At 38.7% G+C, this 27,922-nt stretch overlaps 1 protein-coding gene across 1 annotated transcript in view; it reads right to left on the bottom strand.

The window, feature by feature from the left end:
• Nucleotides 1-27,922, bottom strand: part of LOC122790997 (N-acetyllactosaminide alpha-1,3-galactosyltransferase-like) — a 311,933-nt gene that overhangs the window by 130,084 nt on the left and 153,927 nt on the right. The window lies entirely within an intron of this gene.

The following is a 27,922-nucleotide window of genomic DNA, read 5'->3' as shown; positions in this document are numbered from 1 at the left end:
CATTACCAATACTGAAACATGGCTAAACCTGACATTACCAATAATGAAACATGGCTAAAACCTGACATTACCAATAATGAAACATGGCTAAAACCTGACATTACCAATAATGAAACATGGCTAAAACCTGACATTACCAATACTGAAACACGGCTAAAACCTGACATTACCAATACTGAAACATGGCTAAAACCTGACATTACCAATACTGAAACACGGCTAAAACCTGACATTACCAATACTGAAACATGGCTAAAACCTGACATTACCAATAATGAAACATGGCTAAAACCTGACATTACCAATACTGAAACATGGCTAAACCTGACATTACCAGTAATGATATTCTTACTCCTGGGTACAGTATCCAAAAGAGGGGGGTGTAGCCATTCTATTTAAAAATCACCTAACTCTACAAACATTCACTCTTAATGTCCCCAAATTTAACAATGCTGAAATAATCCTTATCAAACTAAAACTAACTCTAGGAAATAGATAAATATAATAGGAATCTATATTCCACCCAAAAACAACATGTCCACACTAGAAAATATACTGTATTGGAAACTAAGACACTGCCTAGGAAACAATAATTATGGGTGATTTTAACATAGATTGGCTAACTTGTAACTCCCAAAACTCCACTAATCACATCAACCTCCACAGTTTTATCCAAATACCCAGTAGGATTGACAAATCATTTAATAAGCACTCCATACTTGACTGGATATTAACAAATAGACCAGCCCTTTCCTTTCACTCTGGCTGTCTCACAGACAGCCTTAGTGACCATCTCCCAATCTTCCTACACAGACATCATACATACCCATCAAAGCAAACTACTTACCATTTAATAAGGAACAAAAAAACTTTGTTGCCAATAACTTCACATCCACCCTCAAGCATTGTCATTCGACACCACTTAAACAACTTCCACTAGAAGACGGGAGTAAAATACTTTAACATTACATTCCTAAATATCCTGAATACACAAGCCCCTCCCAGAATAAGAATAAAATCTAACACAGCCCCATGGCTAAACAAAGAAATGAGGTTATTGCTAAAAGCAAGTGACAAAGCCCAGGAACATTGGTACAAAACTAGGTCCCAAGCTACAAAGCAGCCTTACCATGGACTAATCAAACAAGATAAGACAAACTACTACCGTGACATCCAAGTGAAATACCATAACAACCCACAAAAGTTTTGGTCAGCTATTAACAACATACTCTTACCAGGTAAAGCTGGGACACCCTCCCCATCTACAACTACTAATTCAGATAACAATACATACTTCACTGAGACTATTCTGGCACATTCTAACAAAGCTCCACTCCTACTCTATGTCCTCCTAAATCAGTGAATAACAAAAACACCTTTTGCCTACAATCTGTCTCTACTGACATGATAAAGAAATTAAAAAACTGAAGCCCATATTAGCTGCTGATAGCCTTCCAGCAGACTTTCTCAAAATTCTCACCAATGCTATTGCTTACCCAGTTTCCATCCTCATGAACAGATCCATTTCTAAACATAAAATCCCTGCTACATGGAAAATATCTCACATTATTCCACAACTACCAACCTATTGCTATTCTTTTCTAGCCCAAGATTCTAGAGAGATCTATGCACATGCAATTCCACATTACTACCACTGCTCTAATGTCTTTCACTAATACAGTTGATCAACTCAGAAACAATGGCAATTTTGTATCCTCTGCCTTTCCCGACCTATTGAAAGCCTTTGATATGGTCTCACATAGTAAACTAATAAATGCACTCTCTGAGCTGAATCTATGCCAAGACACTCTTGCTTGGTTCCAAGACTTTCTAACCAGCCAACAGCAAGCAGTACTATGGCAACAAAGCCTCTCTCCTCTTCTTCCTGTTACCCTAGGAGTACTCACAGGCTCCATCTTAGGCTCCCTAATTTTCACACCATTTACCAACAAACGCCATACAGCATCACCACATGCTACTGTTGTTCAGTTTGCTGATGACTCCACACTAATTTGAAGTGCCCCCTCTTTAGAAGAACTATAACTGACACAAGATACTTTCTCTTCAGCTGACGCATGGCTAAATAATTCACAACTAATTTTGAATCCCCAAAAGACCAAACTCATGCTTCTCTGTCCTACATGACCTACTATGCCCCCCTCCACTTAACATTGTGTCCAGAAATAACACTATCACCTCCCCAGTAGCCCACACTAAACTAGTGACACTGAAGCCCATGGAGAGGGCCTGGTATATATCCCAGACCATACAGAAAGTGCACAAAAACGGGGACCATATAGAAATAAGCAGTATCTTACAAAAATAATTAAAAGCAACTATTGCACAAATGCATCGTATCTCATCTCTGCTTTATGCCTCACCAATCCTCACTAACTTAAGAAAAGCTGATTTGGCAAAACTAGACTCCTGTTATAACAAAATAGCCAAGTTTGCCACACACTCTCCCTTCAGGTCACATCATTGTTCAGCCCTCAGGCAACTTAATTGGTTGGAATTCCCTCAACTCCTACTTATAACCAACTAAATATGGCACATAAAATCCCCAACAAACCTGAAAAAACCCTGCCCTTCAAAATCTTCTACAGCCATACTCCAGTAACAGGATTCTTCTCTCTAGCAATACATATCTGATAAAGCCAATAATACTGCAGGAAGCTCCCTCTTTTCAAATGACACAACCAAAATCTGGAATACACCGCCAACTACCGTAACATCAACTACTAACACATTCCATTTCAAAAAATACTAAAAGCTCACTTATCTTGTACTTGGCTATGTGCATGCAGTACTCCAGGTTAGCTTTTCTCTATAATACTAAGATATTAATAGTTGTAAAATTTCACATCAATGAAGTTTTAATCTGTGAATGGGATAACCCCCCCCCCCCACTGTGACTCTTTAAAAAATGTGCATGTATCTGCAGACTGTCAAGGTGTACACTGTACTTTATTGTAAGTTGTATCCAAATATTATTAAGAATTACACAGTAGTTTACTATAGGTAGAATTTATACTGTACGAATGAACTTGTATATGCAATTATATTTTCTGAAATGTTCTAGTGGAGCTTTTATCCCCGGGCCTCCTCTGAAAAAGGACTAGTATCCAGTTGGACTTTCCTGGAAAACAAATGTAAAATAAAGAACCCACAATAAAATACATACAAGTGGTGGCCCTTAGTTATATGTAGTCACATAAACGCTAAATCTGGTATGGGGAAGTTCAACTTCTGGAACTATGTTCAGTTAAGACAAACAGTGAAACAGACCTTAGTGTGGACTCCATATAAAGAATATGAAAGCCCTTACTGGTCATTATTAACTCATTAGAGAACGGGCTTATGGTACATCAGTACCCTAACTGGAGAACGAGTGTTCTCCAGCAAGGTATTAATGTACAAGTAATGCCTGCTGAAAAACGAGTCTGCCGCTTCATGGCAGCATACCAAGGTACCATGGAGCTTGGACTGAGAAAGCAGAACAGTCACCATTATTTTACACTCACTAAGCAGTGCTTTTGCTGTTAAGCGAGTGTAAAATAAAATAAAAAGTAAAAAAAAGTGTGTGTGTGTGTGTGTGTGTGTGTGTATTTATGTTGTTGTATGCATGTGTGAGTGAATGCATGTATGAAAGCAGGAGAGAGAGAGTGTTTGTGTATGTGAGATAGAGAGAAACTGAAGAGTGAGAGCAATTGGGTGATCCCTGGCAGCATCACATAACATCTTTATGTACCTCTCCACCATACCTCTTGGCAAAAGAAACCTGGACAGAGCTACAAATAAACTGGGAAAGAAAGGGCTGAAAATACGGACAGACTTTAAATATTGTTCTTATAAACTTAAAAAGTTGATAGAATAACAGGGTTTTCATTAGCATGCCTTTTCTGAAGGATAGGAAGTCTGAAACTCAAGTGTAAGTCATTATTTAGTTACTTCAGTGCTCAGCTCAACCCATTAATTTGCCAGAAAACCACACATTTTATGAGGAACAGATCAAAAATATGAGGCAAAAATCTGGACATTCTGTGAAAATCTGGACAGTTGAGAGATATATGTGTGTGCGAGAGTCCATCAGGTGACTACTGACGGCAGCAGCAGTAACGAGGTTTACAAACCTCTGCATCTTTCAGCTAAATAAACTTGGATAAATCCTAAAATAATGGGGGAACAAAGGCTCCAAAATAAAATACTTAATTATTGCTCTTATAAAATTATAAAGCTATTAAAGTAGAGGATTTAAGATGCATGAATTTTCTTAAGGAAAAAAGTCTGAACCTCAAATGTATTTCATTCTCCAGTGAGTGCCAATCAAATGAGTTAGGAGTGAGGGACCAAAAAATAAACTAAACCTAGTTATTTTTTTACATTTTATATTTTGGATGTTAAATGTTTCCTCCAACACCATTAACATATACTACAGCTAGTTTGAAACATTAGGTGGAAGAACTATTTTACATCAAAAATACACTAAAAACATATATAGTAAAAAAAACATATATAAGTAAGCAAAACACAACAATTTTACCAGACAGCCCATTCCTCAAGGCCAATAATGCTCCCTAAGGTGTGTGTTAATTTGTAATTAATGCCCTTACATGGGTGTAAAGGCCCTCCACCTGCGGCATCGGGCCTCATAACACCTCTGGGCAGCCATTAATTACACATTAACACACACCTTGTTAGGCATTATTGCTTGCGTATGCTCTACTAGATCAAATTTCACTAAGTACCATTTAGAAAAAGTAAATCACGAAAGTCGTAATTCCCCTTTATTCATATCTTATCAGCCCAATTATTGAACAAAATGTCCCCCTTTGTATGTATCTGTTTAAACACATCACTCAACTTGAGAGACATCGGAGATTCGTAACTAAGATCGATCAGTAACCTCAATTATCTTTGTAATCAGGACAGACTGGCACACGGCAGTAATAGAGCAACTATAGGAACTAGTGTGGCAGCTACTGCTATGGGGGAGTTAGGAGTGAGTGCCACCATCCTTAGCAAGGGGTACAGTTTTGGTTGGTATTTTAACCTAATTGTAGGGCCAAGAAGATCAGGCTCCAGTGGAGTGGCATAGGTCTATGGAAAGTGAAAGGCAAAGGGAAATGGGGAGTGATATAGAATGTACAGAGCAAATTATCCAATTATCAAATTATCTAAGAGTGAGAGAGCTCACACAACTATTTGGAGAAGGTACAGCTGTATTATTTACACAGGCCATGAAAGTGAAGGGAAGGGAAACAAAATGTTTGACGGAAAAAGTGTTGCATGGTTGGGGGCATATTTTAAAGGAGGTGGTAAAAGTGGGGCAAGTATTTTAGTAAGCAGTAAGTAAAACTGAGAGATGGTGTTGAAAGACGGTGAGTGGTAAAAATGGGCAGATGGCAATTCTGAGTTTCTTTTATGAGTATAATGAGAATAAACTAGATATTTTAGACAGTTAGGTGAGAAGTGTATAACATTACAGAAGAGAGACAGATCAATTAAAAACAAGAGATTTTAAAGTACAACAGGATTCTGTTATTAAATGCTCAAGTCCTCTGTCCTTTTTCTCCCTATTTATTAATGCTGCTATGAATAAACACCAACACATTTAAAATATTTTAAATTACTGTTTCTCTCTGCTAGAAAAGTACCTTACTGTACTGTGGTAGTTTCACCTTCAAAAAAAATTATCCTGTACTGGAAAAGCTTGCTGCAGTCTCCAATTCAGTGATGTCATTAAGACCAATGAATACAGGTAGCTTTCTGGCCAATTCCTTCCCCAAACTGACATCAATACAACCATTCTAAAAACCCACCCATACTGTGATGTCACAGCCCCCTGGTCCTTCCCCTACCCATACAGAAAGTAAAGGCTAGAACAAGGAAACAGTACATGAGTCAAATCTCCTGCTGTGAGCTCCCAATCACGGGAGGTAACAGCTCAAACTACCTTTAGCACTTTGACAGCTAGGGAAGTTAGGTGTGAAGGGGTATGTGAGATGAGTCGAGGTAATACAATTCAGGCTTCACGAAAGACTGAAGTACAGCTATTCTAAAAAGAAGCAGTAACAAAAAGTACTTTGAAATTCTGTTCTGTGGCATTTGCACTGTTTCTGTTTTAAGTAGTCACTGAATGGCATGAAATGTTACTTAAAACTGACTGAAAGAAAGCAGTGTATGCATATAATCAGTGCAGTGACAGGAGCCTTAAGAAGAAAGAGGCCTGCATGATTTATCTTTTTACAGACAAGCACTGCATTGTGGGATACCTAGAGGCAAACTAAACAATCAGAATTACTTCAAGATGGAAAACTCCATGCGGTCAGACTCAGAAATTACATATAAAAAAACATATAAAAATATTTAAAAACCTGTAAATAGTCCCAGAGTGGTGTTAAAATGTAGGAACACCAAACCATGATGGAATAAACATGTTTTTTGAGTCTGTGGGTGCAGTTCTCCTTTAATGTAGTTAGTCAACTCGGATCTTGACAGATTATTTATAGATATAGAATTTCACAAGAGAAGCCAAAGAAAATAAAATGGAGTGGACAACCTGCATTTATATGTATGGAATGAGGTGAGACAGAGAGGGGTTGACTCTCTGAAAGTGTGGGATAAACAGGCAAGCATATTGTAGCACTTGTTGGTAGATAAAAGTGACAGCAAGGAGTGTGGATAAAGTAGTTCTCACCGCACAGCAAAGGAGCATCTTTGACCAAAGAATGCAGAAGGTTAAGTGCAGTGGCGGCTGGTGACTTCAAATCAAAGGGGGGCTGCAGGAGACAGCTGAATGGGTGGGGTCAAGGGGAAAGGTGTGGCCAACTAGAAAGGGGAGGAGCTATGCTCAAAACCACAAAAACTAACTTTAATTAAATACGCTGCCCTGGGTGCCAAACCATCATTATGAGAGTCCGATTAAGACAAAAATAAGTGTAGAAGAATAAAAATATTTCAATGCATTGGCTGCATGATAGCTTACTTAATATCTAGATGGAAACAAAAGGTTGTGAGGCATGAAAAAATAAATTACTTTTTAAATATATTACTGGAATGCCAGTCAAAATCAAGTATAAGAAAAACAAGCAGCACTCAACTCAAACCACTTCTCCTTGCACTGCAGTTCTAATTATAATTTATATTCAGCTTTATTAAAGTACCAAGCAACATGCTGAAAGTAGAAATCTCTGTGATGCCCCCACTTGTAAAAATGTTTCTTATCCAAAAAAGACCTGCTGCCTGACAACTATTTACTTGTTTCATGGGAAAAACATGATCAAAGCAAAAAATGAAAAGCAAACAAGAAACAAGCTCAAGATACATTGCTTAAAGGATTACTGTACAAGTTATGGACCACACATGATTGGCATTCTGTTTAGTTTACGGGTAAAGCCTGTAGAGATGACTGGAAGTCTCCAACAAGTGTGAGCTTTTTAAAAGAATGTAATCCTGTCCTTCAATACCAAATGCTTATACATTATCTAGTTAAGTATTCTCTGCATGGCAACAACAGAAAGGCTTTCAATGTTGGCAGTTCTTTAACAGTATGATTATTAAAGCTTACTTGCATCTTACGATCTCAGACAAGCTTACCTTATGGTCATTAAAGCATTGCTACTTAAACACAGAGCAACAGGCACTTTGAGTAATAAGCATAAATCTGAGTAATAAGCATAAATCAACAGTACAAAAATATGACAGAAACCAGACCATTCTGCAAAATCAAGGGCAGATGAAAAGCCAATGTAGTACTTGTGTCTACCTTGGATGGGGGGAGGGGGGCACACTGCACAATTACACTGCATAACTACTCCTTGCCTTGCTTGGACACATCCAGTCACTACATGGGGGAGTGGGGTGCAACAAGTATGTCACAATTTGAAATGTCTCTGGCTGACTGTGATGGCCCTGACACATTTGTCATACCTCTCAACCTCAGAGCAAGAAATCTGGACAAAGCCATACACAGAAGTGGGACAAAGGCCCAAAAATAAGGACGATTTTTAAATATTGCTCTAATAAACTTAGAAAGATAATAGAATAGGTCTTGCATTAGTATGAATTTTCTGAAGGGTATAAAATCTGAAACTCAAATGTCTGTCATTATTTTCTAACTTCAGTCTTTAATGATTTGTCAGTAATTTGCCAAAACACACAATTTTATGAAAAATGGACCAACAATGTGATGCAAAAATATGAAATAGCCACACCATACAGCTGGGAACCTGTTAAAGAAAGGACACTTTAATATTAGTACTGCTAACTTGAGCAGCTGACAAAATAAAAGAATCTACATGCATTTCAAGTAATCTATAACTTTGATTATTATAATTATTTCTTAATTGTAAACCCTCCATGTTTTCTTCCAAAATTGCTATTTTGCGGAGGGATTATTAGGGGGAAGAGCAACATTTTGAGCCAAAATTGGGGACAGTCAAGAGGTTGGCTATGCCTAATTCTATAAAGCAATTTGCATGTACCTCTCAACCTGTTAATGCAGTAAATCTGAACAAGGCTAAATATACTGGGGGAACATATAAACAGTACTAAAAATTGCTCTTGTATAAATTGAGACAGTTGATAGAATAACAGTTCTTACTTTAGCATGCATTTTTCTGAAGGTTATGAAGTCTGAAACTCAGTGTATTATTATTTAGTGACTTAATTCCTAAATGATTTGCCAGAAAACTACAAATTTTATGAAGAACAAACCAAAAAATAAGAAGCAAAAATCTATTCATTCTTTGAAAATCTGGACAGTTTGGAGGTATAGTTCAGCTGGGCCTGTCTCAGTTTGCTGCCCTTCCCCCCTGACAAAATCATGGTTGAATGGAGCCTCTGCAGCCATTCCAATGATCCATTACTTGGCTATTTCACTCCATTTACCATAAACACTAATGTGCATACTGCTTTACTTCTATGATGAGTTGGACTTCATTTGAAAGTTTGTATTTTACAGCACAAACACTAAGACATCTGCTAAACAAAGCAATGCAGTCTCACAATGAAAGACAGACTTAGCATTAAAACTTATCTGCCCTTGAAACTCACATTCATTGAAACAGCATTGAAACCCACATTCAAAGAAAATACATTTTGCCAGTGGCAGATAAAGATTAATTTTGGGCTGTTTTCAAATCATAGTCCCCTTGCATATGAAACATACATGTGCTCTTTGATACACCTTCCTCATTTTACTAAATTTATATTCCTTGTACAATACAGTACAGTTGTTAGAGGGCGTTTTAAATTTGTTTTGAACATTTTTCCAGTAAGCAATGAAACAAAACGCATGCACCCATAATGACAAAACTGCCCAGTTCAGAACATTTCCATCATAAAAGTCTACTCAGACTTCCACAGTCCACCATTATTAGTAAATATGCACAATTCTACAGTCCACCATTATCAGCAAATATGCACAATTCTACAGTCCATTATCAGTAAATATGCACAATTCTACAGTCCATTATCAGTAAATATGCACAATCTCTGAAGAACTAAAAGTCATCTAAATAATTCCACATTAAAGAAATTTGTAACTAATGAAGAGGTTGCTGCTAGCAAACACCTTTATATTTCATGGTTTCATCGAAAAATAAAGTGTCTGTTGCCCCTCAGGAATAAATTGCCTATATTACATTAAAAAATGATAAGCTAGTAATATTGCAAGAGGAAATGGATGGCAAACTGATAATAGACTCATAGTTAGTAGTATCTTCACCAAGGAGAACATTCTCAGTACGGCAGCATCCGCCCCTTGTGGGAGTAGAACCCACAGCCTTCTGCATCAAAAGCAAGTACACAACCTGTTGTTCTATTAACAAGGCAAGCCAACTTCACTTAAGCAACACTAAACTTCTGTTCCCCTGCAGCTCTCAGCTCCTTGTAAAATCTACTCAATACTCAACTGCATCTCAACTTCACAGCACAAGAAAACTGGAAAAAGCCAAAATTTATTGGGGGGGGGGTCAAAAGCCCAAAAACCAGGGACACATTAAACATCGCTTGCATAATCTTGGAAAGTTGCTAGAATAAAATGCTGTGTTACCACCATACATTTTACTGCCAAGGTCCCTGTGCAAAACAGTCAGAGCAACATACCACTATGCCAAATCAGCTGCTTTGTGAAAGAGAAATGCTGCGTTACCACCATACATTTTACTGCTAAGGTCCCTGTGCAAAACAGTAAGAGCAACATACCACTACGCCAAATCAGAAGACTGAAACTTAAATGGCTATCATTTAGTGAATTCAGTTCTCACCATAGCTGACAACCTCTTAGTACAAAACACCTGGACAAACCCAGTAATGAGGGAATACAGCCCTCAAACATATTCAGTTCTTGCCATAGCTGCCAACCATAGCACAAAAAACCTGGACAAAGCCAATAATGGGGGAATACAGTCCCCAAATTAGGGACAAATTTCAAATATTCATCTTATAAACTTAGAAAATTGCTAGAATAAAAGGTTGTGTTACTATGTATTTTCTGAAGAACATGAAGTCTGAAATTCAAATGCCTGTCAATTTTACTTCTGACAGAACAAAAACAATTTTCAGCAGAGGCCCAGGGAAAAATACTGCAGACATGTCTTTGTAAAATGGCAGGGCACCAGAGCAAATCCACACAAACACAGGGAGGAGATGCAGACTCCACACAGAAGGCACCCCAGGCAAGAATCAAACCAGAAAAACCTATAGCTGTGAGGCAACAATACTGCCACTGCACCATCAAATATGTAAGGAATTAAAACATTCAGAAACCTGAAGTCTGAAATTCAAATGCCTGTCAATTTTATTTAACATTTGTTAATCAGGACAGTCTGTCTTGGAACAAAAAAAACTATTTTCAGCAGAGGCCAGGAAGAAATAATGCAGACATGTCTTTGTAACATGGGAGGACACAAAAGCAAACCCACACAAACACAGGGAGAAGATACAGACCCCACAAAGAAGACACCCCAGCCAAGAATCAAACCTGAGAACCTGCAGCTGTGAGGCAACAATGCTACCACTGCACCATCAAATATCAAGCATTGCAACATTTACAAACCACAGATATTATGAGGAACAGATCAGATCAAATATGAGGCAAAAATCTGCAATTTTTTTACAAATGGTGGTGGGTAGGGAATTCAGGTCTTTAACACCTGCATACAAGGTACAGGTTTCAAGCCTAAGGTATTCCCTACCACACACACACACACACACACACACACACACACACACCTGTAGTAGCAAACCACAAAAATAAATATACTGCCCTGGGTGCCAAACCGTCATTATGAAAGTCCAATCAAGACAAAATGAAGTGTAGAAGAATAAAAATATTTCAATGCATTGGCTGCATGACAGCTTAATATCTAGATGGAAACAAAAAGGTTGTGAGGCATGAACAAATAAATTACTTTTTTTTTTTAAATACATTAATGGAATGCCAGTCAAAATCAAGTATAAGAAAAACAAGCAGCACTCAACTCAAACCACTTCTTGCACTGCAGTTCTAATTATAATTTATATTCAGCTTTATTAAAGTAACAATTAACATGCTGAAAGTAGAAATCTCTGATGCCCTCACTTGTAAAAATGTTCCTTATCCAAAAAAAGACCTGCTGCCTGACATCTACTTGTTTCATGGGGAAAATATGATCAAAGTAAAAAATGAAAAGCAAACAAGAAATAAGCTCAAGATACATTGCTTAAAAGGATTACTGTACAGGTTATGGACCACACGATTGGCATTCTGTTTACAGGTAAAGCCTGCAGAGATGACTGGAAGTCTCCAAGTGTAATGAGACTCTTAGAATAATGTAATCCTGTCCTTTATTACAAATACTGGCGTATGCATTTCAATACCCAAGGCTTATACATTATCTAGTTAAGTATTCTCTACATGGCAACAGAAAGGCTTTCAATGTTGGCAATTCTTTAACAATATGCTTATTAAAGCTTACTTGCATCTTGCAATCTCAGCCAAGCTTACCTGATGGTCATTAAAGTATTGCTACTTAAACACAGAGCAACAAGCACTTTGAGTAATAAGCATAAATCAACAGTACAAAAAATATGACAGAAACCAGACCATTCTGTAAAAATCAAGGACAGATGAAAAGGCACTGTAGTACTTGTGTCTACCTTGGATGGGGGTGGGATTCTCTGCACATTTACACTGCATAACTACTCCTTGCCTTGCTTCGACACTTCCAGAGTCACTACATGGGGGAGTGGGGTGCAACAAGTATGTCACAGCTTGAAATGTCTCTGGCTGACTTGTGATGGCCCTGACACATTTGTCATACCTCTCAACCTCAGAGCACGAAATCTGGACAAAGCCATACAAAGAAATGGGACAAAGGCCCAAAAATAAGGACAATTTTTAAAATATTGCTCTGATAAACTTAGAAAGATAATAGAGGTTTGCATTAGTATGAATTTTCTGAATGGTATGAAATCTGAAACTCAAATGTCTGTCATTATTTTCTAACTTCAGTCTTTAATGATTTGTCACTAATTTGCCCAAAAAAACACAATTTTATGAAAAATGGACCAAAAATGTGATGTAAAAAATATAAAATAGCAGCACAATACAGCTGGGAACCTGTCAAAGAAGGGACACTTTAATATTAGTACTGCTAACTTGAGCAGCTGACAAAATAAAATAATCTACATGCATTTCTGAAATAAAAGTAATCTAATTATTAGTTGTTTCTTAATTGTAAACCCTCCACGTTTTCTTCCAAAATTGCTATTTTGCGGAGGGATCATTAGGGGAAGGGCAACATTTTGAGCCAAAATCAGGGACAGTTTGGAAGTTTGGCTATGCCTAATACTATAAAGCAATTTATTTGCATGCACCTCTCAACCTGTTAATGCAATAAATCTGGACAAGGCCAAATATATTGGGGGAACATATAAACAGTACTAAAAATTGCTCTTGTATAAACTGAGACAGTTGATAGAACAAGTCGTACTTTAGCACGCATTTTTCTGAAGGTTATGAAGTCTGAAACTCAGTGTGCCATTATTTACTGACTTAATTCCTAAATGATTTGCCAGAAAATCACAAATTTTATGAGGAACAAACCAAAAATAAGAAGCAAAAAATCTATTCATTCTTTGAAAATCTGGACAGTTGGGAGGTATAGTTCAGCTGGGGCTGCCTAAGTTTGCCGCCCTTCCCCCTCACAAAATCATGGTCGAATGGAGCCTACCCCTGCAGCCATTCCAATGATCTATTACTTGGCTATTTCACTCCATTTACCATAAACACTAATGTGCATACTGATTTACTTCTATGATGATTTGAACTTCATTTGAAAGTTTTATTTTGCATTTTACAGCACAAACACTAAGATATCTGCTAAACAAACTTGGCATTAAAACTTCTCTGCCCTTGAAACTCACATTCATTGAAACAACATTGAAACCCACATTCAAAGAAAATACATTTTACCCGTGGCAGATAAAGATTAATTCTGGGCTGTTTTCAAATCAAAGGCCCCTTGCATATGAAACATACATGTGCTCTTTGATACACCTTCCTTATTGCTTTGAACATTTTTCCAGTAAACAATGAAACAAAACGCATGCACCAATGACAAAACTGCCCAATTCAGAACATTTCCATCATAAAAGTCTACTCAAACTTCTACAGTCCACTATTAGTAAATATGCACAATTCTGCAGTCCACCATTATCAGTAAATATGCACAATCTCTGAAGTAGTAAAAAAGTCATCTAAATAATTCCAAGTTAAATAAATCTGTAATGAAGAGGTTGTTGCTAGCAATCATCTTTATATTTCATGGTTTCATCAAAAAATAAAGTGTCTGATAGCCCTGAGGAATAAACTGCCTAAATTACATTAAAAATAAGCTAGTAATATTGCAATTGGAAATGGATAGCAAACTGATAACTGGCTCATAATTAGTATCTTAACTTTCAGTACAGCAGCATTCACCCCTTATGGGAGTAGAACCAACAACCTTCTGCATCAAAAGCAAGTACACAACCTGTTGTGCTATTAGCAATGCAAGCTGACAGCATAATCAGCACTAAACTTCTCTTCCGCTGCAGCTCTCAGCTCCTTGTAGAATCTACTCAATACTCAACTGCATCTCAACTTCGCAGCACAAGAAATCTGGAAAAGGCCAAATTTATTGGAGTGGGTCAAAAGGGCAAAAAACAGGGATACATTAAACATTGCTTGTATAATCTTGAAAAGCTGCTAGAATAAAATGCTGTGTTACCACCATACATTTTACTGCCAAGGTCCCTGTGCAAAGAGTCAGAACAACATACCACTACGCCAAATCACCTGCTTTGTGAAAGAAAAATGCTGTTACCACCATATATTTTACTGCCAAGGTCCCTGTGCAAAACAGTCAGAGCAACATACCACTACGCCACATCAGCTGCTTTGTGAAAGAGAGGAAGACTGAAACTTAAATGGCTATCATTTAATGAATTCAGTTCTCACCGTAGCTGTCAACCTCTTAGCATAAAACACCTGGACAAACCCAGTAATGAGGGAAAACAGCCCTCAAACATATTCAGTGAATTCAGTTCTGGCCATAGCTGTCAACCTTAGCAGAAAAAACCTGGACAAAGCCAATAACAGGGTAACACAGTCCCAAAAATAAGGACAAATTTCAAATAGTCATCTTATAAACTTAGAAAATTGCTATAAAGGTTGTGTTACTATATATTTATTGCTAGAATAAAAAGTTGTTTTACTATGTATTTTCTGAAGAATATTAAGTCTGAAATTTAAATGCCTGTCAATTTTACTTCTGATGGAACAAAACAATTTTCAGCAGAGGCCCAGGGAGAAATACTGTAGGTACATGTCTTTGTAACATGGCAGGACACCACAGCAAATCAACACAAACACAGCGATAAGATGCAGACTCCACACAGAAGGCACCCCAGCCAAGAATCAAACCAGAAAACCTATAGCTGTGAGGCAACAATACTGCCACTGCACCATCAAATATGTAAGGAATTAAAACATTCAGAAACCTGAAGTCTGAAATTCAAATGACTGTCAATTTTATTTAACATTTGTTAATCAGGACAGTCTGACTTGGGACAAAAAAACAATTTTCAGCAGAAGCCCAGGAAGAAATAATGCAGACATGTCTTTGTAACATGGGAGGACACAAAAGCAAACCACACAAACACAGGGAGAAGATACAGACCCCACAAAGAAGGAACCCCAGCCAAGAATCAAACCTGAGAACCTGCAGCTGTGAGGCAACAATGCTACCACTGCACAATCAAATATCAAGCATTGCAACATTTACAAACCACAGATATTATGAGGAACAGATCAGATCAAATATGAGGCAAAAATCTGCAATTTTTTTACAAATGGTGGTGGGTAGGGAATTCAGGTCTTTAACACCCGCATAGAAGGTACAGGGTTCAAGCCTAAGATATTCCACACCACCATGAGTCTAACCACCAATTTTCACACACACACACAATGTACCTGTAGTAGATCTTGTCCTTCTCCACCATAAATCCAAACCACCCTGATCCCTGCCAGACCCGTGAGATCTTTCCCCGACGAAACTGCAGCAAATTCCAGACTGCTGACGTTGCAGTCCGACCCCGACCCCGACGTGTTTTCCCAGCGAGTTCCAGGACAGTCTATGCAGTTTAAAACTGCATAGACTTCTGGGAGCTCCGTTCCTCATGTTTCCCAATCAGGACTGCTGCTGAGACAATCTGCGCATGCTCCAGACTCTCAGCAGCAGTCCGGACTAGTGCGCATGCGCGAAGTCCGTGAATTTTAAATTTTTTTTTTCTTTTCATTTCTTTTTCTTTTTATTTCTTATTTCTTTTATTGTACAGTTGAGGGGCTGCAGTCCGGCAGTCCAATAGCACGGGCCGCCCCTGGTTAAGTGCAAGGACAGTAAAAGGGAAAGAAGGAGTGAAGACAGAATCCTGAGCATTGGAAAGGTGGACAGCTAACAAGGTGGATGCAGGGAATTTAAGATATGTGCTGTGACAGAAAGGTCAGGGACTGGAGAAAGTAGGACAACGTGAATGAGATGTGGTAAAAACAGTATTAAGAAAAGATTTATGTGAAGGACAGGTAAAATAAGGAAGGAAAATGAGTCAGTAGTGAGGGACATAGAAAAGAGGCTAAAGGAAATTCAGGTAATGGAGGAGGAATGAGAAAAGGAGTTGAAGCAGAAACCGAAGGACATTGGGGAAATAGAACTGCCAAGGAAAGGGGCTAGAAGGTGGGCAAAATGGGAAATGGAAATTATGTCATTATTGTGAAGGATTATGGATATGAGGTAAACACGTGTAGATAGAAAGTGTCAGGGATGAAGAGAGTTAAGGGAAGTGTTTTAGGTTATCAGTGAAGATTTATACAGAAAGGTAGTATGACAAGAGGAAGATTCTGAATTGTGGCAAAGAACTCCATTGGATGAGGGAAAAAGGAGATAACATATAGCTAGGTAAAGCATAGGTCATTGAAGCTATTCACCATTTAAAGGGGGATGCGAGAAGGCTGGATGTTTTTCCAGTAGCTTTTTTATAAAAGGTTATGTTGGAAGTGGTAAACAGTTTAACTAAAGTATATAATGTATCTGCAGAGATGGAGCAACTTCATGATTTGATGGATAAGGCTACAGAGATGAAACTGTATAAACAGAAAAGGGACAAGCAGGATCCTATGAATTATAGCCCAGTATCCAGGGATGGCTAGAGACTTCAAAGCTAAGGGGACGGCATGAAGCAACTGAATATTTGGGGCAAAGTGGAATGGGTGTGTCTCTATTAAAGCAGATCAGTGACTGTTACCTATGACCTAACAGATGGGGTTATTCACTTCATCTAAAGACTATCTCAGTATATACCCAGTCATTATAGCCAGTTTACTGAATACATAAAAACCTCAGATATCTGACTTCAATCAATAAGGCAAACCTTAGGTAAAATAAGACCTTGACCACAGGACTCCTTAGTTGCACACTAGTTCCCTTGCACCTTTACATTGCTTTCCCCCGGTTTTCTTGACCCACACCATCCACATAAATTACTTCTATCTTGTTTTTACACTTCCTGTTACCTTCTACATCACACTCATGCTTTTAACACAGTCTATGACAAGGATTCCACGGTAGTAAATTTGGAGGAAGTAAGTGACCTGAGCCAGGGGTCTGCGGCTAGGTATTCAGAAGATACAGGGAAATAAATTCTGTGAAGTACATCTTACAGCCATTTTTTACAAGTTTTTATTTTAATGATAGCCTGAACAAAATAAAAATAAAAAATACAGAGTACGGAAAGGAATCCAGACTCAGTTTTTTTTTCTGTGAAGGAAAAATAAGTTTTGTCTAAAGCTCAAGGTTCAAAGTCAACAAAATAGTAGTTACCCAATAAACTGAGAAAACAAATGAATGTAATGATATATAAATGTTATCTGCTAACCTTGCCCATACTCCTACCCCACAAAAATTATAATTACCTTTTGTGTACCTCTCTGTTGTCAGACTGGGATGAAAGCAAAAGCAGAAGTAGCCATAGGGACATATTAAACACTTCATGATTTAGAAGAAGAAAAACAAAGCATATGGGTAAAACCTACACAGAGAAGGAGAAGACATGGAGAGTCCAAAGAGGATGTATTATAGACAAAAACTCAACCAGACAGCACTGTTAGATGGCAACATTACTTAATGAGGCATTCTGCCAATGATCATTTGCTATCAAACATGTCTTGCTCAAACTCCCACAGACAGCCAACTATTAAGTACAGTGCTGATGTCTGACTAAAATGGAAAATAATAAAAACAATATGACTAGCTTGTTACATTTAGATACATTGTAACCCCCACACACACACACACGCAAACCAAACACACACAGTCAATTTTTATTACAGACAATCCACATACTCATCAGATACAGACACTTAATTGACTGTCACCACAGATATCCAATTGCATTAAAACAGAACCAGTAAAGTTTTCCAACTGGCTACATACAAATACATTCTGCATGTAGAAAGCTGGAAAAATTACTGCTTATTGACTGCATACACCTCAGCTATCAGAATTCAATAAAATGAAAACATAACAATTGCCTGCAATAATTTTACACCCCATAAACCCATCCCCGCACACAGAGATGTGACAATCAATTACAAATGTATGCTTGTGAATAGACTTCCAATGCTTTTTTGCAATCAAATGAATGGATAAATTCATAAATTAATAACTGCCACAGAGCTTGAAATTGTCAAAAGATAGTCTGTGACCCAGTGCAGTCAAATCTCTCTCAACATTTTAGTCCAAGAATCAAGAGGAAAGCTAAAAGATAAGACAGAAAGGACTAAAATCAGGGACAGATAAATCTTTATATACTTAAAAATTGCTAGAATAAAAGACTTTGCAACAGCATGCTTTTCCTGAAGGCAATTAAGTCTGAAAATCAAATGTCTGTCATTATTTAGTCACTGTGATGCTCACTGATTTGTCAGGCAAAAAAAATACAAACATTACAAAGAACAGACCAACAGAGTAAGCAAAATCAGAGACATTCTGAGAAATAAGTGTAGTGCATTTATGCTACACACACACACGTGACCATCAGTTGCTGGAATGGGTAAGACTGTGACTGTACACCTCAGAAACCAGACTGTGATCAAATAAATTAATATACAGAAATTAATCTTCTCAGCTCACTGTTGTCAGAATATAGTGTACAACCCAGTGCAACCATCCCCACCACAATTCACTAGTGTCAAAATAAAGTGCACAATTCAGTGAATCAATAAATACATAACTGCCACACAGAAATGGATCTTCTCAGCTCAATGGTATCAGAATATAGTGTGCAACCACCCCACCACCACAGGTCACTGGTGTCTGAATAAAGTGCACAACTCAATGCAACCCAACCCCACCGCACAAACACACCCCACCCACACTCCCACAAGTTAGGGTTGCCACCTTTTCAAATGGCCATACCACAAGTATACTTATCTCAATCTCTAAGCTCAAGAATCACTCAGAAAGCTAAAAATATGGAGGAATAAAGGATCAACATCTGTGATAGGCTTTTCCCTTATATACTTAAGGTGCTGCATCATGTCTGTTATTATAAAATGATTGCATTTTGCACTGATTTGCCAGAAAAAAACACAAATATTACATGGAGCAGAACAAAATATGAGAAGTTCAGACACACTCTGAAAAATCGTGAACAGTTCAGACAATCGATGCCCCCTATAAATATATTACAAAGATACACACAGAGTGAACATCAATCACAGCCACTTGTATGATTGTGACTGTACAACTTCATAAGCGTACTTGTGAATAAATGCATTACAACTGTGATACAGAACTATCTTCTCAGCTCAATGCTGTCAGAGTATACTGCAACCCTTAAACTCCACTCATACTGTCAACTACATCTCAAGAATTAAGCAGAAAGCTAATACATAATAGAGCAAAGGAACAACAATCAGGGACAGCTATTACCCTTATATAAGTAGGAAACTGCCTTGCATTAGCATGCTTTTTCTGAAGGTTAAGTCTGAAACTAAAATGTCTTTAATTATTTAGTAACTACACTCCTTACTGATTTGACAGAAAAAAACATACATTATAAGGAACAGACCACATGAGGCAACATCAGAGACATTTTGCAAAATCAGGGACTGTTGAGAGCATCTATGCCCCCACACATACACATACAACTACATATACACTTTCTGTCACATAAACACACACACACACACACACACACACACACACACACACACACACACACATATGCATGTGCGTGCGTGCACAGGTCTGACAATCAAATACAACCATTTGTTTAATGGGCTATTACACCTGAGGAGTTTGTTTGTAATCAAATAAATGATTAAATACACAACTTACTACAAATAATGTACTTTCTCAATTGACTGTTGTCAGAATACATTGTTCAAGTCACTGCAACCCCTCTAATATTATTCTCAACCTCTTAGTTCAAGAATCTATGAGCATGCTAAAAATACTGAGGAACAAAGGACCAAAATCTGGGATAGACATTGTCTTTATATAAATAAAGCACAACAATGAAGTAGATGTACACCAGATAAAAATGTAATCCTGGTACCTCAGCATTTCACCTTCATGGGATATTTTCTTACAAGACCAACAACATCTTAAATAGTATACATAATTGGTTAATTGAATTCAATAAATAAAGTAATTGAATAAATTGACTCTTGTCATTACTAAATACATGATTACCACAAGCCCTTTGTCCAACACAAGTCAGCATTTTAAAATGACACTGCGAACATAGACTCATTTTGAATAATATAATAAAAGGCAGAAAAATATGTCAAAATGAATATTATTAGAAATTCATGGACACTTCCTGATTTAATCCCCCTGGGTGTAAAGTACCATAATTAAGAATAAATGAAGTTTCCAGATAATTGAGCCTTGAATGGAATTTGTCCCTCGGTACCTCAACTCTGGCCAGAACACTAAAAAATAAAGAAGAGCCATCTCCCCTATGTGTAGATGAAAAAAGATTAGCAACTGGATGATCCCTTTTGTTGTTCCCTAATGTCCAGGAGATGTTCTCTAATTCTTATTCTGCCCATCCTCTTTGTTTGCCCTATGTACCACCTTATGCTCTCACACCCACATCCAAGTATATAAACCACCCCACAGGACTTACAATTGTATCTCCCCATTGTATAATATGTCCTACCATTGATAATGGTACCCGAGAGATTTTTGATTCTGGAACAAAGATTGCAATTACCACAGGGAAAAGCCCCAGCTCTGGAATTCGACACCACTTGTGAAATGGGTCTATTCAATAATTCCTTAAGATTAAAAAATCTTCCATAAGAAAAAGCTACCGTACTAGGAAAAATACTACCCAGAAATTCATCAGAACAAATCATGGGCCAAAGTTGTTTAACAATATGTGCAACTTTTTCAGAAAAAGCACTATATTTCATAACATCAAAAATATTTTCCTTGGTGTTACCAGAAGAAAATCTCCCTTAGCTACATCAGCCTTGAAATTACTATGGTAGACTTGATTTCTAGCTGCTTTCAAATTTTCTTTCGAATACCCCCTAGTAAATAATCTATGTTCCACATCATCTAAAAAAGTTTCCTTAAGAAATTCCTGGGAAGTGTTATCCCAAATTCATTTATGTGCCTCAATCAAATGTAAGGGATGCATACTTGAGGCGTGCAAATTAATTTATTTATTGAATTCAATTAAGCAATTATGTATACTATTTAAGATGTTGTTGGTTTTGTAAGAAAATATCCCTTGAAGGTGAAAAGCCAAGGTACCAGGATTAAATTTTACCTGATGTACATCTACTTCATTGCTGTGTTTTATTTATATTCATTGCTTTATCATTTGTTCATTGTCTTTATATACTTAGGAAGTTGTTAGAATAACAGGCTTTGCATTGGCATATTTTTCTTCTGAAGGCTAAGTCTGAAACGCAAAGGTCTGTCATTATTTAGAGACTACAGTCTTCGCTACTTTGCCAAAAAAAAAATTGCAAGGAACAGATCAAACTATGAGGGAAAACCAGATACATTATGTGAATGCAGGGACAGTTAAGAAAATGTATGCCCCTCATGTGTACACACATGTATAAACACGCGTCTACTTGATATGGCCGAAATTTCATAAAGTCGACTTTCATATGGCTGAGACCATATGATCGACATTTGAAATCTCGACCATTCAAGTAAACCACAAACACACACTTACCTTAATGCTGCTAGCAGGGGGACTTTGCCCCCCTGCACCCCCCCCGTGGGAGGCACCACCCCCACACCTCCCGTAACTTTAATATACCAACTCCGAGATCACACTACAGTGCAGAAGTGGAAATCTTTCCATTCCGCACTGTAGCGTGATGCCAGTTCCCCATGGTCGACATTTCAAATGTTGATCATATGGTCTCGGCCATATGAATGTCGACATTTTGAAATGTCGACCATTGGAAGGGGACCCATAAAAACACATATACACACTCACATATAATAAAATACTTTCTTTCAACATACTAGATAACTGTCTTGCATATGGCTAGTAAAAAGAAAAAAATACTCCCCCACATGTTTTTCTATACTCCATTACTTCTTTCACCTGCAGTTTCAGACTGCCTCAGACTAAGCAAGTCACCAGAGTCAGATTCATCTGATAGAAATGGCTTCAAACAGCAGCTTGGTGAGTCAGTTCTTTGTGATGTTTGTGGCTGCTGCAGAAGGCACAAAGACCTGTGATTCTGATCAATCACTTTATTGCGTGTTTGGAGTAGATGCAGTGCTGGGCTGCATTGAAAATACCCTGTCAAGTAGAGCAGGATATTTTTATTCGACCTCTGAGGGTCTTGCAATGCCTCATGTATATAGCTCAAATCACCATAACAGTAATGGTAACACTAAAGCTAGCATTTTGTAGAAGAACAGAAAGTAAAAAAGGAGATAAAAATGCATTTCTTTTATTTTTTTTTTTATTTAGGGGGGGGGGTACAGAGCTCAGCAGCCAGTAACATGAGCTGCTAACATTGACAACAATTAAGGCTATGAACTGCTGGTTAGCTGTTTCTTGTGTTCCAAGGTTTGATTCACTTAGCCTCCCTTTGCCTAACTGTGTGACTTTGAGCAAGTTACTTAACCAGACAGTGCTTCCACTATGAGTCCAAAAAAGGTCAATGTAGATCAGTACCATAAAACAGTTAAAAATAAATAGCAAGCCATAAGTAACCCAGTGAGCAAACTGATAGTTAAATAAATGGACCCAACAAGTCAATGTGGGGTGGTTAACCTCCCCCATAGTTATCACTGCTATCACACAGGGATCTGTATTGGGGGCCATTTCCTTTTGAACTACTTTTCTCAAATATGAAATTGGGAAATGAGTTGTGGATAATCAAACATACTGGTGTGAGTTGAGACTGAAATTGTTGCAATGGAATCCATGCTCTACCCTAGTTAACAAATTGTATAAATAAATAAATACTGGTGACTGCTAAATGTGTGACATAGCTTTGTCAATAAGATGTTGACTTTTTTCAAGAAGTTCTCTAACAGATACCACCCTAGCACAGCAGTGATGACTTAACCCTTAACATAAGTAAATGTGCTGTCATGAAACTTGGCCAAAAACACAGTAAATAATGATTACAAAATAAAGTCACAAAAAACACCACCATCACTAAAGACTTGGGAACAATGTTAGATAATGTAAAGCATATTCTGTTGCTAGTCTAATTCCAGAATTAATTTAATTAATTAATTAATTAATTCTAATTAGAATTAATTAATTCTAATCAGTGTACCACTTTAAACCTCACCTATCTAACCCATTACTGTACGTTGTAGCCTTTGAATAAGTCATCTGAAACAACTTGCAATAGTCCAGTTCCTTTCCATTAAAATCGCAGTACATGAAATGCTGAACTAATCCAAGAAGCTTCAGAAATTATCATTATATTCTATTTCTTATATATTACTTGGAGCCCAACCACTGGGGATGCACAAGCCAGTGCATTTCTTTGTGCCGGTCCCAAGCCCAGATAAATGGGGAGGGTTATGTCAGGAAGGGCAGCTGGTGTAAAGCATCTGCCAAATGAGATATGTGAAAACCAATACAGATTTACATACTGGGTCTGTCAAGGCTCGGGTTAACAACGACCGCCACCAGTACTGTTAGCCGACAAGGTGCTGGCAGAAATTGGGCTACTGTTGGCTGAAGGAGGAGAAGGAGAAGAAGAGGGGAAAGGCATGCCCGAAAGCAGAAAGAGAAGAGGAAGGTTAGGAGTGTAATAGTCAGGCTAGGAACTTTGAATGTTGGCAGTATGACTGGTATAGAGAGACAGCTAGGTGATATGATGGACAGAAGAAGGTTGATATATTGTGTGTACAAGAGACCAGGTGGAAGGGAAGTAAGGCCAGGTGTATTGGAGGCGGGTTCAAATTGTTCTATCATGGTGTGGATGGGAGGAGAAATGGGATAGGGATTATCCTGAAGGAACAGTATGCCAAGAGTGTTTTGGAGGTGAAAAGAGTATTGGATAGACTGATGTTTATGAAGCTGGAAATTGATGGTGTAATGGTGAATGTTGTTAGTGCATATGCTCTGCAAGTTGGGTGTGTGATGGATGAGAAAGAAAAATTTTGGAGTGAGTTGGATGAAGTGGTAATGACTGTACCCAAGGGTGAGAGAGTGGTTATCGGAGCAGATTTCAATGGGCATGTTGGTGAAGGGAACAGAGGGGATGAGGAAGTGATGGGTAGGTATGGTGTTAAGGAGAGGAATGCAGAAGGTCAGATGGTAGTGGATTTTGCGAAAATGATGGACATGGCTGTGGTGAATATGTATTTTAACAAGAGGGAGGAGCATAGGGTGACATACAAGAGTGGATGGAGATGCACACGGTGGATTATATCCTATGCAGGAGGGCCAGTTTGAAGGAGATTGGAGACTGTAAAGTGGTGATGGGGGAAAGTGTAGTTAGGCAGCATACAATGGTGATCTGTAGAATGACATTGGTGATCAAGAAGAGGAGGATGAGTGTGAAGGCAACACCAAGGATCAAATTGTGAGGTGGAGTTCAGGGAAGAGTTAAGACAGGCACTGGGTGGCAGTGAAGTGTTACCGAATAGCTGGGTAACTACAGCAGAGCTAGTAAGGGAGACTGCTAGAAAAGTGCTTGGTGTGATATCTGGACAGAGGAAGATGGACAAGGAGACCTGGTGGTGGAATGAGGTAGTGTAGGAGAATATACAAAGAAAAAGGTTGGTGAAGAAGAAGTGGGATTGTCAGAGAGATGAAGAAAGTAGACAGGAGTATAAGGAGATGAGGTGCATAGTAAAGAGAGAGGTGGCAGCGGCTAAGGATAAGGCATATAGAGAGTTGTATGAAAGGTTGGACACTAAGGAGGGAGAAAAGGACCTGTACCAATTGGCTAGACAGAGGGACTGAGCTAGGAAAGATGTGCAGCAGGTAAAGGTGATAAAGGATAATGAGAGAAACGTACTCACATGCACGGAGAGTGTGTTGAGGAGATGGAAGGAGTACTCTGAGGGGTTGATGAATGAAGAGAATGCGAGGGAGAGAAGGTTAGATGATGTGGGGATAGTGAATCATGAAGTACAATGGATTAGCAAGGAGGAAGTAAGGATAGCTATGAAGAGGATGAAGAATGGAAAGGCTGTTGGCCCAGATGACATACCTGTGGAAGCATGGAGGTGATTAGGAGAAATGGCAGTAGAGTTTTTAATCAGATTGTTTAATGAAATCTTGGAAAGTTAGAGGATGCCTGAGGAGTGGAGAAAAAGTGTTTTGGTACCAATTTTATGAATAAGGGTGATGTGCAGAGCTGCAGTAACTACAGAGGGATTAAACTGATCAGTCACAGCATGAAATTATGGGAAAGAGTAGTGGAAGCTAGGTTAAGAAGGTAGGTGATGATTAGTGATCAGCAGTATGGTTTCATGCCAGGAAAGAGCACTACAGATGCAATGTTTGCTTTGAGAGTGTTGATGGAGAGGTACAGAGAAGGTCAGAAGGAGTTACATTGTGTCTTTGTGGATTTAGAGAAAGTATATGACAAGGTGCCTAGAGAGGAGTTGTGGTATTGTATGAGGAAGTCGGGAGTGGCAGAGAAGTATGTAAGAGTGGTATAGGATATGTACAAGGGTAGTGTGACAGCGGTGAGATCTGCCATGGGAGTGACAGATGCGTTTAAGATGTAGGTGGGAATTACATCAAGGATCAGCTCTGAATCCTTTGTTATTTGCACTGGTGATGGACAGGTTGAGAGACGAGATCCGACAGGAGTCCCTGTGGACTATGATGTTTGCAGATGACATTGTTCATAGGTTCATAGGTTCATACTAGGTTATCTGCCCTGGGGCATTTATAAGCCTAGCCCGATTGTGTTTGGCTTATGCCACCCCTTGATTTGAATATACTGTGCCCTTTTTAAAGTTTAGTTTACTGAGCCTCTGTCTAATAGTGACACGGAAGTATTCCCCGGGACAAACCTACGATCCCCCATCCACTCATCAAGATTTTTCTTGAAGAGAGTCAGTGAGGTGCTCTGCCTAACATGAATTGGAATTCTATTCCAGAGCAAAGGGAGCCTCTGGGGTATGAATCTGTCCCTCCAGCATGTTCTATTTATTTCTGTGCTGAGGTTCAAGTCCCTCGAGCGTGTGGCTCTAAGGGATTTAGATTTACTGAGGTGGAGCATGTCCATTAATTCTGGGTTAGACATAGCTTTATATGTCAGGCATAGATCGCCTCGAAGTAGGCGGTATGCAACTGAGTAGAGCTGGAGTTTTTTTAACCGAGCAGCATATGGCATCCATTTGAGTCCCTTGATCCTCCTGGTGAGGTACTTTTGGGGTCTTTCTAATTGCTGCAGGTGTCGGGTAAGGTACATCTGAAAGGGGGCATTGTATTCTATGATGGGCCTGATGAGGGATGAATAGAGTGGCATGATTACCTCTCTTGATCTAGATGTGAATCCTTTCATGATGAGGTGGGCTATGTAGAAGGTCTTTCTAACCACTTTGGCAATGTGGTTGTCAAAGGAGAGATTGCTATCAACTTGAGTCCCCAGATCCCTAATTACTTTCTCTGTACTTAATGGGTTACCACCTATGTGGTAATTTGTGGGCACATTGTTTTTGCCAAAGGGTATGACTATACACTTTTTGGCATTTAGCTTTAGACCATGGCTCTGGCACCAGTTATCCGTCTCTGCAAGACCTTTTTGAAGGATGTTTGTGTCAGCTGGAGAGTCGATTATGGCACCCAGTTTGCAGTCATTTGCAAACTTGGTGAGCCATAGTCCTCCCACGTTGGCCTGTACCTCAGAAAAGTAAATACCGAACAAGAGAGGTCCCAGGACAAAATCTTGTGGGATGCCACTTGTGACTGGTTTTGAGTCTGACATGGCTCCAGCAACTCTGACTCTGTGGGTTCTGTCTTTGAGCCAGTTTGCGACCCATCTTGTGACATAGGGGTTTATATTTAGGCTGGATAGCTTATCTATGATGCGATATGTGATATGTAGTGAGAGTAGGGAACAGGTTGAGGAGACCCTGGAGAGGTGGAGATATGATCTAGAGAGGACAGGAATGAAGGTCAGCAGGACTAAGACAGAATATATGTGTGAATGAAAGGGAGGATGGAGAAATGGTGGGGATGCATGGAGTAAATTTGGCAAAGGTGGATGAGTTTAAATACTTGGGATCAACATTTCAGAGTAATGGTGAGTGTGGAAGAAAGGTGAAGAAGAGAGTACAGGCAGGATGGAGTGGGTGGCGAAGAGTGTCGGGAGTGATTTGTGACAGACGAGTACCAGTAACAGTGAAAGGTAAGATCTACAAGAGGGTAGTGAGACCAGCTATGTTATATGGGTTGAAGACAGTGGCACTGATAAAAAGGCAGGAGTCAGAGCTGGATGTTAAGATTTGCACTGGGAGTGACGAGGATGGACAGGATTAGGAATCAGTATAATAGAGGGTCAGCCCAGGTTGGACGGTTTGGAGACAAAGCCAGAGAGGTGAGATTACGTCGGTTTGGACATGTGCTCAGGAGGGATTTTGGGTATATGACTTTCAACATTACACAATCAACGTCTGCTTAAAAACAGAAATCATTACTTAGCCAACTTCAAAAATAAGTTTCATGCATGCAATTTAGACAGGAAATTACCCCACAGCATGGCTCATTTCTGGTGTGACTTGAGTGTATGCGCAAGTTAAATGACATGACTGGGTGTAACAGCACCAAGGTTCAGATGATGTCACTCATGCAGTTCCAAAATGATGGCGGACTTCTAACTCCTAAAGATATCAAAACATTATATTGCCTTGGCACT

This window comes from Protopterus annectens, chromosome 16.part0 (assembly GCF_019279795.1).
Source record: "Protopterus annectens isolate FY-2018-M chromosome 16.part0, PAN1.0, whole genome shotgun sequence".
Taxonomy (NCBI): domain Eukaryota; kingdom Metazoa; phylum Chordata; order Ceratodontiformes; family Protopteridae; genus Protopterus; species Protopterus annectens.
The sequence above is the reverse complement of the archived record's forward strand: the minus strand, read 5'-3'. Positions and strand labels throughout refer to the sequence as shown.